General features: G+C 44.0%; 2 pseudogenes; both read left to right on the forward strand.

The window, feature by feature from the left end:
* Window positions 1–1,246: 1,246 nt before the first annotated feature.
* LOC135547995 (hepatitis A virus cellular receptor 1 homolog) lies at window positions 1,247–3,982 on the forward strand (annotated as a pseudogene).
* Window positions 3,983–4,537: 555 nt separating this feature from the next.
* Window positions 4,538–9,144, forward strand: LOC135547996 (hepatitis A virus cellular receptor 2 homolog; annotated as a pseudogene).
* The last annotated feature ends 10,278 nt before the right edge of the window (window positions 9,145–19,422 follow it).

The following is a 19,422-nucleotide window of genomic DNA, read 5'->3' on the forward strand; positions in this document are numbered from 1 at the left end:
AAATCTTTTTGTATCCAAATCCGGCTTTAAACTTCTTCACAACAGTATCTCGGACCTGCCTGGTGTGTTCCTTGTTCTTCATGATGCTCTCTGCGCTTTTAACGGACCTCTGAGACTATCACAGTGCAGGTGCATTTATACGGAGACTTGATTACACACAGGTGGATTGTATTTATCATCATTAGACATTTAGGTCAACATTGGATCATTCAGAGATCCTCACTGAACTTCTGGAGAGAGTTTCCTGCACTGAAAGTAAAGGGGCTGAATAATTTTGCACGCCCAATTTTTCAGTTTTAGATTTGTTAAAAAGTTTGAAATATCCAATAAATGTCGTTCCACTTCATGATTGTGTCCCACTTGTTGTTGATTCTTCACAAAAAAATACAGTTTTATATCTTTATGTTTGAAGCCTGAAATGTGGCAAAAGGTCGCAAAGTTCAAGGGGGCCGAATACTTTCGCAAGGCACTGTATATGTTGTTGTTTAAAAAAAACAACTCCTTTAGCACCTGTTTTCCCAACTGTCATCCCAACTATTGTCCCAAATGCGACAGAACAACCACTGACCATCACAGAAACATCTGGGTCCCCTCTAGCATTGGCATACTCAGTTCTTCAACACGCTGTGACATAGCTAATATAGGACCACTCATAAGGTTACTAATACTGAGCTTTTTGTCTTGCCCATTCACCCTCTAAATGGGACACATACACAATCCATGTCTCAATTGTCTCAAGGCTTAAAAATCCTCCTTTAACCTGTCTTCTCCCCTTCATCTACACTGATTGATGTGAATTTAACATGTAACATCAATAAAGGATCATAGCTTTCACCTGGATTCCCCTGGTCAGTATATGTCATGGAAAGAGCAGGTGTTTTTAATGTTTTGTATACTCAGTGTGTGCTATCTAGCTATAGTTTCTTGTGGTAAGGTGTAAATTAAAATAAGAATAAATACCACTGAAGAGAACGTTTGTTCCCTGGAGTCTTGACTCTACAGTACACTTCAAAACATGAAATACAACCTACCACAGAATTGACATGAACAAATGGTTTTGGTTTTAATTTCTTTTCAATTATAAGAACTTTGAACTTCCTAAAATCCTGTGCAGTTCTGTGTGTTATATAATATGGAAATTGAAACCTACAACAAAAAAAAACCACAATGACCATCTCTGCCTCTCTGAGTGCAACGGAAACATCTGAAAGCAGATGTCAAGATGAAGTCATGTGCTCAGGAGGTTTGACATTATCAAAGAGAGAGAGATGACTGTGTATATATGACTCTGACTGTTCAGATGCCTGTGTATATATGCAGTTGGTGTTTGAATGGCGAAGGGTGAAGTGATATGACCCTATCATGGAGACTCCCTGTGTTTTAGGCTGGTTTCTCCTCTGTCTACTTTCAGGTAAGTGATGCATGATGGTCCCATCTCTTTTTGTTCAAGAAGCTTTAAGAAAATATTTACCAAATAAACTAAAGTACAAAATAATTAAAAGTAACACAATATTGTTATGTTATTGTGAGGTCTACACTTGTTGTATTTGGTGCAAGTGACAAATAAAGTTTGATTTGATTTGATTGTTAGGCTGGTTATTTACTTGATAATAAGTGAATTCATAATTTCCAATTGAAAGTATCTCTGTCCTCCTCTCCCTCCCTCTTTTCCAGTCAGTGAATGCATTGACCCAAAAGTCATTGGTATTGAGGGCCAGAATGTCACTCTGCCATGTAAATATAACACCATAAAGCAAGGTGTATCAGCCATATGCTGGGGGAGAGGAGCCATACCGAACTCTGGTTGTTACAAGGAAATCATCTCATCTGATGGCACTAAAGTGACATGGAGATCTTCGGTTAGATATCATTTATTCGGGGTGCTGAAGACAGGGGATGTCTCTCTCACAATCCTCAATGTCACTGAAAAAGACTCTGGACAATACGGCATGTTCACGGATTGTGGAATGTGCATGTTCACGGATTGTGGAATGATGAGAAATATCATGTCAACTTGAACATTGAGAAAGGTAAGAAATGCACAACATTCTATGATACACAGTAACTTGATGCTGTACAGGTGATCTTTGTCAGCCTAATGAGTGACATCATGATTTCTTAGCATCTATACTTTTCAAACTGAGCAGTTAGTACTGTATTGCTTTCTGATTTCAGCACCTGTCCCGACAACATCTCAGGCTAATGTGATCATAACTCAACAGGCCATGGACAACCACACACACTGTATGGAACACAGCGCACAGAATAACATCAGTCCATCAAAATCATACTTTTATATTGTTTATATTGCAGCATTATTCTTACATCTGAAAATAAAACCTGTCAATTCCTCACTGTGTAGGTCATGTGACCACAAATTCAGTCACATCCACGCCACTTTACAGCGAATCAATTTTGGTATGCATAGTTCCACACTGCAAATTCTGGCAAATAAGAAATCCCACTGTGTGATCTGGTACAGTACCGAGATGTCGTTTTAACTGAATCTGTGATGTTAACAGGAGCAGATGACAGGTCATAAGCTGCCTGTGATCCTGGTGTCCATTCTACTGGTTCTGACAGGGGTGGTGATTGTGTCTGTACTTGTTGTCTTGAGTAAGTACACACATCTCTACATTTGCCTGCATAATAAGTACTAATTCTCATGAATATATCCCTAATGGTGTTGACAGTGTTACAAGAAGCAATAGTTTGCTATTTAAGTTTTTCTGAATACTTTAACACAGTCTTTGTTAACGTAATTACAGGAAAGCGATGGAAAACAATTGCTACGGTAGTCCAAATGTAAGTATGCTAATCATGACTGTATTTCTTCCAACTGACAAGAGTAGATGAAATACCACAATATGCCAATAGAATAACTGAGTCAAAGTGCAATGTCCCTCCGTGAGACGTCTGCCTAATTAGCAAAAACATTATGGCAACTGACCTGAGGTAATACTGAAACTTTGACTAATGAGACCCAAGAACACAACACTCTGAGGAAGTGAAACAACCGGGCTTCTTCTGAACACTCATGTGAACATTATGTGAGCCATTGCTACTCTTGTCTGTGTCGTTAAGAAATATGACTTGAGATGACCTAACTGGCCAGTAGGTCATTGCTTTTAGAATCCAATACACATTACACATACAGTATTCTCCAGGCTGTGTCACAACCGGCCGTGATTGGGAGTCCCATAGTGCGGCGCACAATTGGCCCAGCATCGTCCGGGTTAGGCTTTGGCCGGGGTAGGCCGTCATTGTAAATAAGAATTTGTTATTAAGATCTTAACTGACTTGTCTAGTTAAATAAAGGTAAAATATTTTTGGGGAAATGCTCCATATTCACAATGCAGAGCAAAATAAGTATCTTAAATCAATACAAACTTTATTTGCTATGTCAGCTTGTACACTAATACTCAAACTTTTCTCAGCATTAATTCATCTGGATTGGTAAAATCACTAGAGTGGAACTAAGCAAAATATAATGCAGTCAATAAAAGCATGCATGTCTCCCTTGGCTGTGTATTTACTGTTCTTTCCTTTATCAGACCAGAGCACTCTGGCAGCTCAGTCCTGTACAGCAACTCAGAGTCCAGCTTGGGTGTGCATACTCGAGAGATGGCGGTGGAGAACGTCTATCAAATAGATGACAATGAGAGAAACAACTATGAGGAGTGCCCCGATAAAGCATGGACACATCACCACAGCCATGCTGTTAACACGCGGTGTTTACACCGCTGTGTTTACAGGGCTGAGTCTGAACTTATAGGCTTCAACCGGACAAGACAAGCTACTATAAAATCAGATGCTTTTTGGTTATAAATGAGTAAAACTTTACTTGATTTTGTATTTTTGAAATGTTTGTTTGAAAGGAAAGGCTCGCTAGTATGGCTATCGATGTGTATTCAGCACTCACAGTGTAAGTTTCAATTACAATGACTGTGTTTTTTGTATGTAATAAAAGGTACAAAGAATGGCTCAAAAGCAATTACTTTTCTCTGAAGGAGCCTTTTCTGTCCCCTCCATCTCTTCTAACCATGATATTTAGCTTCACCCATCTGCAACAGGAACCAGGCATAGAAAGGCAGCTAAGTGAAAGGTCAAACATACCCACATCTTTCTTCACACATTGTCTCCACCCAACTTTGCACTGCACTGTCTTATTCAAACCCAACCTGTTGCATGATAATGAATAAAAACTCTAACTTGAAACTCAAACATGTCTTATTATTGATAGGTTAGCACTGTTGTTCCACTTATACATTGTAATAAACTACTAAAAGCCCTAACAAAATCAATTTAAGGATTTTGGGCACTGGCCAGCCAAGCTATTACTAGCCTCAGGCTAGGGGATAGCTTTTAAAAAGTCCATCCCTGTGTGCAGATATGTACACTGTGTACCGTGAGAGATGAGCCTCCTAACTCATCAATGCAGTTTTTTTTAATGCTGGAAAATGCAGATGGAAATCCCATCAACAATGGGAGGAGTTTGACAGAAGGGTCAAAGTGACTCTGGCTGTCCAACCTGGAGATGTCACAGGCAGTGGCACCGAGAACACAGTTGCCCATTCAGATGCCCTGTCTCTGAGCCGTCCTGCCCGCACCCAGCACAACGCAGTGTCGTGTGCACCCTCCACTCCTACATACTGGATATACAGAATGGCTGCTGGTTCTGGACCATCTTTCCTGCGTTGGATCCTTGTCCTCCTAACAGTCTCAGGCAAGGACATTTAATCTAAAACACTACAAATAATTGGAGGTTAGGCTATTGAGGGATTGGGTACGTTGATGTAGTTTAAATTGAATGTCCCCATAATTGGACTTAAACACCACAGAAAGGACAGCTCACGCTTTGTGCCTTTGTTCACCTCTAAATAGTGACAAGCTCTCCAATGGCTTTGTTCTAGACATGTAGGTTGGAAGTGATGGTGTTTGCTGTCTGTAGCTACATTGACTAGGCCTAACTATTCAACGAGACATGGACGTTTTTGTACAATTAGGCTGTGTGTTAAGATGTTACTCTGAGTTCTTTAGCATTGCTGTGTATTAGCTTGTATTCCCACCAACATAGGCCTAACCCACAGTGCCTTCGGGAAAGTACTCAGACCCCTTGACCTTTTCCCACGTTTTGTTTAATCCATTTTAGAATGAGGCTGTAACGTAACAAAATGTGGGAAAAGTCAAGGGGTCTGAATACTTTCCTGAATGCACTTTATATACTATTTAGAAGACTACCCTACTTTTACTTTAATTATAGCAACCGAGTTTAGGGGCCTACCTAGCAAGCTACAAAGCGACTATTGAGAAAGTTTCGTAGTCGACCTCAGGATGTTGACAACGTGTGTATGGAACTCCGGAACAAGGAAATAGCCTTGTCAAACCTGTGTTTCTTTCCCCAACTCAACAGCCAGGTGTTCGGTGTCGGCGTTCAAGGTGATGGAAGGTGCTACTGCGACATTGTCCTGTCAATATTCAGTGGGCCGTTTGGGTTTGAGCGGTGTGTGTTGGGGCCGAGAATGTGGCACGTTCTGGTGCAATAACATTCTCGTGCAGACAGACGAACATGGGGTCATCTCCAAGGTTTCGGACAGATACAGAATGACAGGTGATGTCCTCGCGGGAGAAATGGACCTTGGAATTCTCGACGTCAAGCAGACGGACAGCGGGCCATACTGTTGCAGAGTGGACATAGACGGCATTTTCAACGACAAGAAAGTAATCCAAAACTTGAGGGTCATGAAAGGTAATTTGTGACAAAATATTATTTTATGTCCCTATTTAAAATTCTTGGGCAAAAATGGGGATTGATGGACTTTCTAGTTTTCATTTGCTTTGTACAGCAGACTTCTGAACTCAGAACTTTAGACCTAAAATGCAATTGACTCACCTAATACGTCTGTTATAAATTTGTGTTTTTTTTTTTTTAGCTGCTCCAGTAACCATTATGGCAACAACCACAGAAGCTAACCCTGCCACAGGTGAGTATATTGTAAAAAAAAATAATAAAAAAATAATAATAATAACGTGATCCAGGTGTGTGTGTGTGTGTGTGTGTGTGTGTGTGTGTGTGTGTGTGTGTGTGTGTGTGTGTGTGTGTGTGTGTGTGTGTGTGTGTGATGCATATTCCTTATCAGAGATGATATTAAAATGAATATTATTTCTGCGTTGATAATGACGGTGGTAATGATGATGACTCATGTGTGGTTAGTTGAAGTTGAGAAATCCTTAGGAGATGGGGAAGAGGAAAGAGAAAGAGTCATTTAAAGACGGGGAGGATGGGAAAATGGCGGAGGCAGATGTTCTGTTTGAATCAGATGGTGCGGAGAGGAGAGTGAGAAGACCTGGATCACAGTGGAGAATGCAAAAGGAAATAAGAGAATTAAAGTGGTAGTGGAATCTATTAAATCAAAACCAGGTTTGGAGTCTTTTTTTGGTTGGAATAAGGGTTTTGGATCCATGTTGTTCCCTGAGAGATCCGGTTGAAGTTAAAATCGTGGATGTTGTTGGATGAGGTGGCGTCAATAAGAATAACAAGAAGTGGGCTTATTTCGTTGTTTTTTTTTGGCGTTTCTATGGAACAGAAGGAGCGTGCTTCGCAACTCAAGAAGATGTCCGATTGGAATGTGTCGTGTGTGGAACCTCGAAACAGGGCGCCTATCAATGGGGGGTTATCTCTGGGGTGGGGCTAGAAGTAAATGCAAAGGATATCAGTGACGTATTGGATCAACTGGTTGGTGCACACCTGCTGACCCACATGTTGGATGGAGTGAGGAAGACCACTCCATCCATTCTATTGTTTTTTGATGAAGAGTCTCTTCCTTCTCACATGTATTTGGGTCATACGAGATTACCTGTGAGAGCCTTCGTACCCAAACACATGCATGTGTGATGAATGTAAATGACTCGGCCATGTGCCAAGTTTATATACAGACAGGAGGAGTATTTGAATGCCAGCTGAGCCTAAACGCTGCAATTGTGGCTGGGAACATGCATGCGAATTCCTGAACTACCCTGTTAGGCTGAAGGAGACAGAGGTGGCAATAATAAGGGCTGTCCAGCAATTCGCCAGAGGCGGTGAGAAGAGTGGAAGAAAGGAGGGATGTTGAAGAAGTAACGATAAGGAGGAGAGACACCTTGATGCTATTCCTTCTCAACAGAGGGATCCCGATGTGTTGCATGTTAGGAAGGTGGACTTTATAGCGTTTATTACTGTGGTTGTCAACTGCACAGCACAAACGGAGAGGAAAGTGGAAACACAGAGGAAGCAGGTGTAGTCTGCGATAACATTCCAAAGAAGAAGAAGGAGCGATGGGAAAGAAAACTGCCGACTTAAACATTTACCCCTTTTTCACACATCAGTGGTACAACGTCAATTATTAAACTACTTTGCCTCCCACAGTTCCAGGATGTGGTTATTCATCAAAGGGAGTAAAATGTGCTAACCATTGTGCCTTACAAACATTCACTTTCAAACTGACTATGAGGAGACCCCTTCTCAGAGAGAGTAGTCTCAGACCACAATTCTAACTCCTTTTCTAGGGCTGATTGATCACTGAAAGAGCCTCATCTCAAACATAACTTTGATGAAACAGGGTGTGCTGTCTGGCTGTGCAGTGTTATATTGAATCCCATTGTGTTGCTCAGTGCAAGCGCAGCAGACCTCATAGGAAACCACAAACTAGCATTGAAATGACAGCTCTCATTTCAAGAGCATCAAGCAGCAGTGGTTGATGATGTCATGATTTCCTGAGAAGTGATGGGGAAGAGATGACTTGCTTGTGCCATCATCATCGCCATTGTGTCGTTTCTCCCTTTGTAGACCACTGGAAAGCTGTTGAGTCGTCACACATAGCCATTCCAAGACAGAACGCCAGTGTTTTGCATTCTGTAACACTGGTGAGTAAACTGTATACCGTAACACCACCGGCATATAATCACCCTTTACTCAGCGTTATGGAAGACTATGAGAGACAAAATAAGCCCCCATGTGTTTAACCCGCTCGCTTCTCTCTCTGTGCTCTGGAACCAGGTGGATGACCCTTTCCCCAGCCTCTCTCTCCAGATCAACATCCCGGTGCTCTCTCTCTCCCTCAGTCTACTCCTACTCATAGTGGGGGCATTGGTCATACTGGGGTTCAAACGTATGTGCCACAAACTCACATCCTCCGTAGAAAAGCCCAGTGTGCCAATGATCACTTATTCAGACATCTTGCTGTGATGTGAAATGTTTGCCCATGTAAAAGTGCATTGCCGCTAACTAAGTAAGAGTAAGCGTTTCATTGAACCGTGTACAGTACGCTGTATGTATCCTCCTGTGCATATGACTAATAAATGTGGATTTGACTATATGTTGATTTGAACTATTTATTTTCTTCTCGTGAGGGATGCACAGAAGAGCTCTAAAGGCAGGCTGGTAAGCAAACACGTGATAAGCGTAACAGACATGCAAACATATTCAACACAAAACATAAGCAATAATTGTCTTGGTAAATGTTTATGTTTTGTGTGCAATATGTTTTACATGTCTGGTATACTTATGTGTACAGGAATGTACTGCACTAGGTTACAGTTAAACCTGTCTATGATCAGCGTGTGATGATGTTGTGCTGCTTCCCTAGTTTGTCAGCCAAGGAGCCACCCCACATCATCTATGAGATTCGCATGAGGAGACCTGTGGAAGAGAAAATCTGTACTCTGGACTAGGGAGGAGGGACCTATTCCCGATATAGTGCACTACTTTTGACCACGACTCTGGTCAAATGTAGTGCCAAATACAGTATGTAGGAAACAGGGTGCCTTTTGGGATGCAACCACTGTGACACACAGACATCAGACTGGCTGTCCTCACATCTTCATGTTAACTGACATTGGACTGATCACGATCGCCTGAAACCTGCCTCACACCTATCTCAAAGGCTCTATTTTCACCTACTGAGGGAACTGTTGTACAGGGAGACACCTTGAAGGATGATTCAAACTAATGAAAAAGAGTTTGGGTTTCCCCCCCCAAGTAAAATGTATTTATTCACTTTTTTCTACATTGTTATTGTACTGTGTGATTTTTTCTTCTTGATAGACAGTATTGGATTGTTTTTACAAACTGTCTGAATTTAGCCTCTTTCTAATAAAACGTCAAGTAAACCCAACCAGAAATTTTGTTGATAATTAACATGGTGTTCAACGTTTAGAATTTCTAGAGGCTATACCCCCAAGAAAACAAAGAGCCTATTTTTTTCCTCGAGTGGATTCTCTTTGATAACAAAGGCATAGGCAGAATGGATGTAGGGGGAAGGGAATGGTGCTGCATGCAAAATTCTCCTGTCAAATAATTTTTCATAGCCACGTATTTTAAGTTGAATCAATGGTCTCCTTTTAGGAGTTTTATATATTTTTTGTGAGTCATGACAGTGGTATTAAAATCTTGATGAGCATGATTTAGCATCAGGAGTCAGGACATGGCTAAATGTATATATATATATATATATATATATATATATATACAGTTGAAGTCAGAAATGTACATTCACCTCAGCCAAATACATTTAAACTCAGTTTTTCACAATTAATGCAACCAATTCCTGAATCCTCATAAAAATTCCCTGTCTTAGGTCAGTTAGGATCACCAGTTAATTTTAAGAATGTGAAATGTCAGAACATTTCCAAACACCTGAAGGTACCACATCTGTACAAACAATAGTACACCAGTATAAACACCATGGGATCACGCAGCCGTCATACCTCTCAGGAAGGAGACGCGTTCTGTCTCCTAGAGATGAACGTACTTTGGTGTGAAAAGTGCAAATTAATCCTAGAACAACAGCAAAGGACCTTGTGAGATGCTGGAGGAAACAGGTACAAAAGTATCTATATCCACAGTAAAAACGAGTCCTATATGGACATAACCTGAAAGACCACTCGGCAAGGAAGAAGCCACGGCTCCAAAACCACCATAAAAAAAGCCAGACTACGGTCTGCAACTGCACAAAGATCTTTTTGGAGAAATAACCTCTGGTCTGATGAAACAAAAATAGAACTGTTTGGCCATAATGACCATCGTTATGTTAGGAGGAAGAAGGGGGAGGCTTGCAAGCCAAAGAACACTATCTCAACCGTGAATTACGGGGGTGGCAGCATCATGTTGTGGGGGTGCTTTGCTGCAGGAGGGACTGGTGCACTTCACATAATAGATGGCTTCATGAGAAGGAAAATTATGCGGTTATATTGAAGCAACATCTCAAGACGTCAGTCAGGAAGTTAAAGCTTGGTCGCAAATGGGTCTTCCAAATGGACAATGACCCCAAGCATACTTCCAAAGTTGTGTCAAAATGGCTTAAGAACAACAAGGTCAAGGTATTGGAGTGGCGAAAGCTCTGACCTCAATCCCATAGAAAATTTGTGGGCAGAACTGAAAAAGCATGTGCGAGCAAGGAGGCCTACAAACCTGACTCAGTTACACCAGCTCTGTCATTAGGAATGGGCCAAAATTCACCCAACTTATTGTGGGAAGCTTGTGGAAGGCTACCTGAAACGTTTGACCCAAGTTAAACAGTTTAAAGGTAATGCAACCAAATACTACTAATTGAGTCTATTTAAACTTCTGATCAAATGTCAGGAATTGTGAAAAACTGAGTTTAAATGTATTTGGATAAGGTGTATGTAAACTTCCGACTTCAACTGTATGTATATATATATATTATCCCAGCCCCGTCTCCCAGGAGGCCTTTTGCCTTTTGGTAGGCTGTCAAATGCAATTACATTTTTTCCCACATGATGGCAGCACTATACAGTGAATGTTTGCTGGGCAAGTATGGACTGCAAGTTCGTCTTCCTGGGAAATGTGTATTAAAACAGATGGAATGTTAGGCAACTACACTGTAGGCTACATAGTGTACTGATGATTTCTCAGTCAGGAAAGCCTAAGATATTTTATGTTGCACAGCAACAGGTAATACTGCCTTTTTTGAAATAGTTGTGAAAGTGCATCAATACAAGTTATTTTTAGGGTCAAATTTAATGAGCTTTTGAAGTGTAACCCTGAGGGTCTGTTGCTCAGCTGTACAGAATGTGCTTTCACATGTTCATATGCTTAATTCTGCTTGTAACATCAACTTCTATTAGACTTATTTTCACAGTTCATTTACAGAATGAAGATACTAAACCAATCTAATTGTTTTACGATTAATTGTTGACTCTATAATGTTACTACCACTGAGTGCATTGTGTTTGTGACAGACAGACAACGCAATACAATGCCTGTCTGGATGTGTCAGATCAGAGTACCCTCAAGGGCCTCAAGCTGACAACCAGGACACCTCAGCGGCAAACTGGATGGAAAAACCAAATGATGTAAATCTAAACATTGCTTCTCAGATTCCTCAGCAGAAACAGAAACACAGTCATGTGGCGGAAGGAGATCAGGCAGACAAGCCCCCTGTGCACCAGGCCCCCAGTGGGGTGCATCAACAGCAGCCACTGAGAGATTGGGAATAATCAACACTCAACCATGGAGCCACATGGAGTGAGGAACGGGGACAGGATGTGCCACACATCAAGGCTGTGCACCATTGGAGGGAGAGAGAGCTTGGTCCCAGGACTAGTCAGACAGACAGAAAGACACACACACACACACACACACACACACACACACACACACACACACACACACACACACACACACACACACACACACACACACACACACACACACACACACACACACACACACACACACACACACACACACACACACACACACACACACACACACACACACAACCTGCCCAGCAAAGTACAGAGGAGAAGCCAGATGTGGGGACTTGGTAGCCCAGATGGGAGAGGCCTGGAGGCACTGGAGGCCAGGGGACACAGACTGAAATACAAATAAAAACGGGGATGGGACGATTAAAGAGACCATAACAAAACGTTATTGACTCTCAAGTAACCGAAATGTCAGACCTGACATATTGAATATTGTACACAAGGAAGCAATTCAATTCTCAGTCACTTGAAACGAGTCATGAACAACATGTGTACTGAACCAGGCTGAGGCTGACAAAACAGCAGCAGGGGATTCACTTTGTCTTCACATGGATCTGAAGGATTTCACTTCCTCCTCGAAAACAAAGTGATAGGGAATTCTACATTATTTCAGTATTGTCAATCCAGTATTATCAAACCCCCCACTTCAATACATCACAACAAGTTGGTACTAAGATCAATTCACCCACTGTCAAAGCAAAACAGCACCATAAAGCAGCACTGCAGTGCTCTTGTCCTCTGAAGTGGAGGCTTTGAATGAGGTGGATTCAGTGGGCAGTTTGTTGACTCATCGTGAACAAACACATCAGGAACATACACATCACGAAGGTCATCATGAAGTAACATTGTGAAAATGAAAGACTTTGTTTGTACACTTCAGTGTGAATAGGCCTTGTCACTAACTGCACTTTCATCTGGTTTTAGCATTCCACAACAGGAACACCGTGTTGGACAACACATAATAACTAACCAGTTGAGTTTTTGAGTCAATAGGCAGACAGAAATGCTACCATTGCGACCCTTTGAGGACATACTTAAAGAGTAAGACTAGATCATTATCTCTCCAACAAAAAAGAAGTGCAGACATCTCCTGTGCTCTTTAACTTTAGTCATAATTATGTAGCTCTTCTGTAGGGAAAAACATGCAAGTAATGACAGCGTAGGTGTAAGGTCACTGACTTTACACATGGTTCCTCTGCTATGAGGTATGTGTTTGAGGGTGAGTTGCTCTCTCCAGACACATTAGGATAGAATATCCTCTGAGTGCAGCTCCCTGAGGTAACCTTACACCTGCGGAGTGGAGCTATTCGCCACAGCCACACCATCGGCCTGTGGTCTGTTCCACCACAACATTGAGCTTTTTGATGTGTAGGTCACTGCTATCCTCTTTCAAATGGAAAAAGAGAAAAACAGAAAGGTATTTCCCGCTTTTCTCTTTCAAAAGCATACTCTTTTTGATATAAGTTAAAATGCAGAATTACAGTTTATTTCATACTGTTATACATATCGAGCAGATAGGTCAAATAAATGTGATAAATGAAATGAAATGGACCATTACAGCATTATGGTCAGAAGAAAGCTTTTTATATCTAATTAATCAAATGAGTCACTTCTTCCTCTGTTCCAATCTCTCTAAAACGTTCGTTCCACTAATCACCTCATTCTGGGAATCGTTGAGGCGCTATTTGTGGAATAGCTATCCGCCATGTTTAAGCCCAGAAAATGCGTTACAGCCACTACTTGTGGCTGGATAATGTGAAGTTTCCCCTTTGACAACAGTTGATCAGTGAGATCAAGTAGCTAAAGTCGTGCCTACAAGAACAATAATATGATGTACAATGCAGTTATTGTGATTAGAAAAGCTAAAGTACATACTTTGGGATAGAAAACACTGACAACAATTTCTATCAGGCACTTGATCTTGGTATTGCCTCTCTCTCTCTGCGTGTGTCAGGGCTCAAGCCCAATTCTCCGAGTTCCCATGGAAACAGATGAGGACTTTTATTGGTGGTGTTTGTCAAATATTTGATAGCTAGCTCTGACTATCTCATAATGACCTGAAATGTAGGTTTGTCGCAAGTCCTACTGCTCCTGCTGATGTGGTAGTATCTAATTATTCTCTAAAAACTCTCATGGGGAATCAATACGAACTTGTTACAATGGCAACTATGTCTATTATTTCTAGACATATTCGCTAAGAAATCCACACAAAATGTATTGAATAGAGCCAGTAGCACAATTCTAAAGATAATTCCTATTTTCCCACTACCCCTTTAAAGAGTGAGGCCAAGGTGTATTGATAACAGAGCACCGTGATAACAGAGCACTACACCAAGGTGCAGCGTGGTGAGTGTACATTTTCTCTTTTATTCAAAATGATGCCAACAACACAAACCAAACCGTGAAGCTTCAGGCTATGTGCCATCAAACAGAATTAACTTCCCACAAACACAGGTGGGAAAAAGGGTACCTAAATTATGGTTCCAATCAGAGACAACGATAGACAGCTGTCCCTGATTGAGAACCATACCTGGCCAAAACATAGAAATAGAAAATCATAGAAACACACAACATAGAATGCCCACCCCAACTCACGCCCTGACCAAACTAAAATAGAGACATAAAAAGGGTCTCTAATGTCAGGACGTGACACACTGATAGGGGGAAAGTGTGCTAATGGTTTTAAAGGGAGTGACTCCAGTTCTGGATCAGTGCGCTTTGAGAGCGACGTTGACTGGCATAAATCGATGACCTGCTATAAGAGGAGAACAATGTAATCTCATGAGCTGCAATAAGAGGAGAATAGCGTGATCTCATTAACAGATTACCACCAAAGATGAATGAGCACCGTCTTCCTAGATTCAGAGGGGCATTTAAAATTGGGTGTCAAATTAAAGAGACTGCCCACTGGGCACAGGCGTCAGCTCAATGATTTACATTTGATTGAGTTGTCAACTAACGTGAATTCAAGATGAAATCAACAAAGATATTCACCATGCCATTAGATGTTGTCAGGATTTGGCCAGGGTTGTTCCGTGTTTTTGTCAGTAGATGTCCCCATTGTGCTTTTTGTCCCTGTGTTTTTCCCTTGATCCCCATTATTGTTTGCACCTGTGTCTCGTTTCCCCTGATTGTATTTAAACCCTTTGTTTCCCTCAGTTCTGTGCTCTGTGTTTGTATGTTGGCACCCTGCCCTAGTGTTCTGTGTGCTCTTGTCGATTCCGGGTGAAGTTCTTGTAGTATTCTGTTTTTTGTTTTTGTTTAGTTTAGTGAGTTTCTTTTTAGGTTTTTTTGTGTTTTACCTACCACCTTTTGGATTTGCCTTTTTTATTTTTAGGATTTTTTTCTTTATTAAATACACCATCTTAAGTACTGCTGTGTCTGCCTCATCTTCTGGGTTCTGCTGTCTATTCGTGGCTCAGTTGGTTAAGTGACTGTTTCTCACTCCGGAGACCCAGGTTCGAAACCGGGTCCTGACAGAAACACAGAGCCAAAAATGAACCCAGAGGCAGCCAGTTCCCAGGACCTTTTTGCCACGCTGTCCCACCACCAGGAGACTGTCCAACGCCACGAAGCCGCCCTGGTTCAGCAAGAGGCCTTAATGGCTAGACATATATTATTATTATTATTATTATATTATTCTCATCTTCTGTCGGAGATGCTGACTTCCATTAAGCAAGTATCTGATCGACTTACCCCGGCAACAGTTCCCGTCCCAGTACCTCAAGTTCACGTACCCATGGCAGTTAACCCCCTGGCTGAACCTCGTCTTCCACCTCCCCAACGGTTCTCAGGTGATCCAAGTGCTTGTAAAGGGTTTCTCACTCAATGTTCTCTCTCCTTTGAGCTGCAACCCTCGTCATTTCCCACCGACCGGTCTAAGATCGCATATATCATCACCCTGCTGTCGGAAAAAGCCCTGGCCTGGGCTACTGCTGTGTGGGATGCCCATAGTTCCTGCTGTGCCAGCTACTCTGCCTTTGCTGAGGAATTCAAACGAGTGTTTCAAGGCCCAAGCAGTGGTTCTGACTCAGCCAAACAGCTCCTGACTCTCCATCAAGGTTGGCGCAGCGTGACGGACTATGCCATCCAGTTCCGCACGGTGGCAGCAGCGAGTGGCTGGAACAACGAGGCGCTCACGGTGTGCTTTCTGAAAGGCCTTTCCGACACTATCCAAGATGAACTGGCCACTCGGGAACCACCGGACAATCTCGAGTCCCTGATCAAGTTGGCCTCACACATTGACCAGCGTCTGAGAGAGAGAGAACTCAACCGTAGACCTCTAGCCCCTATCAGTCCCAGCTCCGAGTCCCCACCTTTATCATCACTGGCTCCACCGGAACCCATGCAGATTGGACGCATCTCCCAGGCTGAGAGAGACCGCCGGATGAGGGAGCGACGCTGTCTATATTGCGGCAAACCGGGCCATTTCCGTTCCACGTGTCCCGGGCTCCAGGGAAACGCTCTGTCCCGTACAGCCCGGGGGGAACTGTAACGGGAAACATAACCTCCTCCCATCCGTCCAACTCCCGTCTGCTCATTCCAGTCACCCTCTCCTGGGACAACCACAAGCTTCACCTTCAAGCCTTGGTAGACTCTGGAGCCGCAGGTAACTTCATGGATGGTGTCTGGGCGAAGAAGAATGGCGTTCCCTCTGAACCTCTAAGTGACCCCATGAGGGTTACTACATTGGATGGAAGCCCTTTGGGATCTGGACTTGTCACTCATGTCACTACCTCCTTGAGACTTTCAGTTTCACAACACCAGGAATTGATGAACTTTCATTTGATCTCCTGTTCCGAGTTCCCTCTCGTCCTTGGATACCCCTGGCTTCACAGCCATAACCCTCACATCGACTGGTCTGTGGGCACTATCAAGCAGTGGGGTCCTACGTGCCAAGCTACTTGTATTTTCCAGAATTCCCGAGTTCTACTCCCGAGTCTTTAGAATCCATCGATCTGACCCAAGTTCCCGAGTGTTACCATGACCTCAAACTGGTGTTTAGCAAACAGAGGGCCACCATGCTACCACCCCATAGATCTTACGATTGCCCCGTCGACCTGTTTCCGGGCACTTGCCCCCCAGGGGTCGGATCTTTTCCCTATCTCCACCCGAACGAGCTGCTATGGATACCTATATCAAGGACTCTCTGGAAGCAGGCCTCATGCGTCCATCCACCTCCCGGCGGGAGCAGGGTTTTTCTTTGTGGCCAAGAAAGACGGTGGGTTACGTCCTTGCATCGACTACCGGGGACTCAATGACATAACCGTCCGTAACCGTTACCCGCTACCCCTTATGGCCACAGCCTTCGAGCTGCTCCAGGAAGCAGTTGTTTTCACTAAGCTTGACCTGCGGAACGCATACCATCTTGTGCGGATCAGACCTGGTGACGAGTGGAAGACTGCTTTCAACACGCCTACTGGTCACTATGAATACTTGGTGATGCCCTTCGGCCTGACCAACGCCCCAGCGGTGTTCCAAGCGCTCATAAACGATGTGCTTAGGGATATGCTTAACATATTTGTGTTCGTTTACTTGGATGACATCCTCATCTTTTCGAGCTCCCTTCAAGAACACACTAAGCATGTCAGACAAGTACTCAAACGCCTCCTGGACAGCCATCTGTACGTTAAGCCGGAAAAATGTGAATTCCATTCATCCCGAGTACAATACCTGGGATTTGTAGTGGAACCCGGTCGAATCCAAATGGACCCTAGGAAGGTAGGGGCGGTAGCGGATTGGCCCACCCCCAAATCCGTTAAGGATGTTCAGCGTTTCCTGGGCTTCACAAACTTTTACCGCAAGTTCATCAAGAACTTCAGTTTGGTGGCAGCTCCTCTCTCAGCTTTAACCAAAGGTGGCAATGCAAGGTTTTCTTGGGGAAGAGAAGCTGAGACGGCCTTCCAAGGACTCAAGCAGCGCATCCTCTCTGCTCCCATCCTGATACTACCGACTACGGATGAACCATTTGTGGTGGAGGTAGACGCATCAGAGGTTGGTGTTGGAGCTGTCCTGTCTCAGAGGGGTGAAGACAAGAAGCTTCATCCGTGCGCTTTCTTCTCACACCGGCTTACCCCGACTGAGAGGAACTACGATGTGGGGGATCGTGAACTCCTAGCGGTTAAGATGGCATTGAAGGAATGGAGACACTGGCTCGAGGGGGCTTCTCACCCGTTTCAAGTGCTTACGGACCACAAGAATCTGGAGTATATCCAGCAGGCGAAGCGATTGAACTCTAGACAAGCTAGATGGTCTCTTTTCTTCAATCGATTCCAGTTTATCCTCACCTATCGGCCCGGGTCGAAGAATCTCAAACCGGATGCCCTGTCCCGAGTCTACGCTCCTGCCATTCGAGATGACACGGACATGCCTGTCCTTCCTGCTGCTAAGATTGTGGCTCCGATCTCGTGGCAAGTTGAGGATACCGTGAGACGTGCTCAAGCTAGCGAACCGGACCCTAAAGGAGGTCCTGCCAATCGGTTGTTTGTCCCCAAGGCAGTGAGGACTCAGGTCCTTCTGTGGGGGCACTCCTCTCGCCTCACCTGTCATCCGGGCGTAGGTCGCACCTTGGAGTTCATCCAGCGTAAGTTCTGGTGGCCTACCATAAGAGAAGACGTTGCCACTTTCGTCAATGCCTGCCCCGTGTGCTGCCAGGGCAAATCTTCTCACCTCCGCCCTCAAGGACTCCTTCACCCTTTACCTGTTCCCCACAGACCCTGGTCCCATATATCATTGGACTTTATTACTGGACTTCCTCCATCCCATGGCAATACTACTATCCTAGTCATAATCGACAGGTTTTCAAAGGCGGCCAGGTTCGTCCCTCTGACTAAGTTACCTTCTGCCAAGGAAACGGCTGAGTTGGTAATTAATCATGTGTTCCGAGTCTTCGGCATTCCTCAAGATGTGGTTTCTGACAGAGGTCCCCAGTTCGCCTCAAGGTTTTGGAAGGCCTTCTGCCAACTCATGGGGGCTTCTGCCAGTCTATCTTCAGGGTACCATCCGGAGTCCAACGGCCAAACAGAGAGGATGAATCAAGAGCTGGAAACCACCCTCCGATGTATGACTCGTGACAACCCGTCCACATGGTCATCCTTTATTGTTTGGGCCGAATACGCGCACAACACCTTGCGCTCCTCCTCCACTGGTATGTCCCCGCATGAGTGTCAGTTTGGCTATGCTCCTCCATTGTTCCCGGACCAGGAGGCAGAAGTCAGAGTGCCTTCAGCCTTGAGATTCGTCAGACGCTGTCGGCTTATGTGGAGGAAGACCCGTCTTAATCTGATGCGTTCCTCACAGAGGTATCAACAACAAGCCAACAGACGTCGCCGTCCCGGGCCTACCCTGCGCCCCGGCCAGAGAGTCTGGCTCTCCACAAGAGACTTACCTCTACGGGTGGAGTCTCGCAAGCTGTCCCAAAAATACATCGGTCCCTTCAAGGTTGCCAGGAGAGTTAACCCAGTTTCTTATCGCCTACACTTACCCAGATCCCTTAAGATTAATCCCACATTTCATGTGTCTTTGTTAAAACCTGTTGTTTTTTCTTCCCTTGTCCCGGCAGACAGACCTCCCCCTCCGCCTCGTGTCATTGGAGGCCAGCCGGCTTATACCGTCCACCGGATACTGGATTCCCGCCGGGTGCAGCGGTCCTGGCAGTATCTGGTGGACTGGGAAGGCTACGGTCCTGAGGAGCGCTCCTGGGTTCCTGCCAAAGACATCCTGGACCCTGACCTCATTCGTCAGTTCAGGGTCCTCCACCCTGAGAGAGCTGGTAGGAACGTCAGGAGCCGTTCCTAGGGGGGGATTCTGTCAGGATTTGGCCAGGGTTGTTCCGTGTTTTTGTCAGTAGATGTCCCCATTGTGCTTTTTGTCCCTGTG

This window comes from Oncorhynchus masou, chromosome 11 (assembly GCF_036934945.1).
Source record: "Oncorhynchus masou masou isolate Uvic2021 chromosome 11, UVic_Omas_1.1, whole genome shotgun sequence".
Lineage (NCBI taxonomy): Eukaryota > Metazoa > Chordata > Actinopteri > Salmoniformes > Salmonidae > Oncorhynchus > Oncorhynchus masou.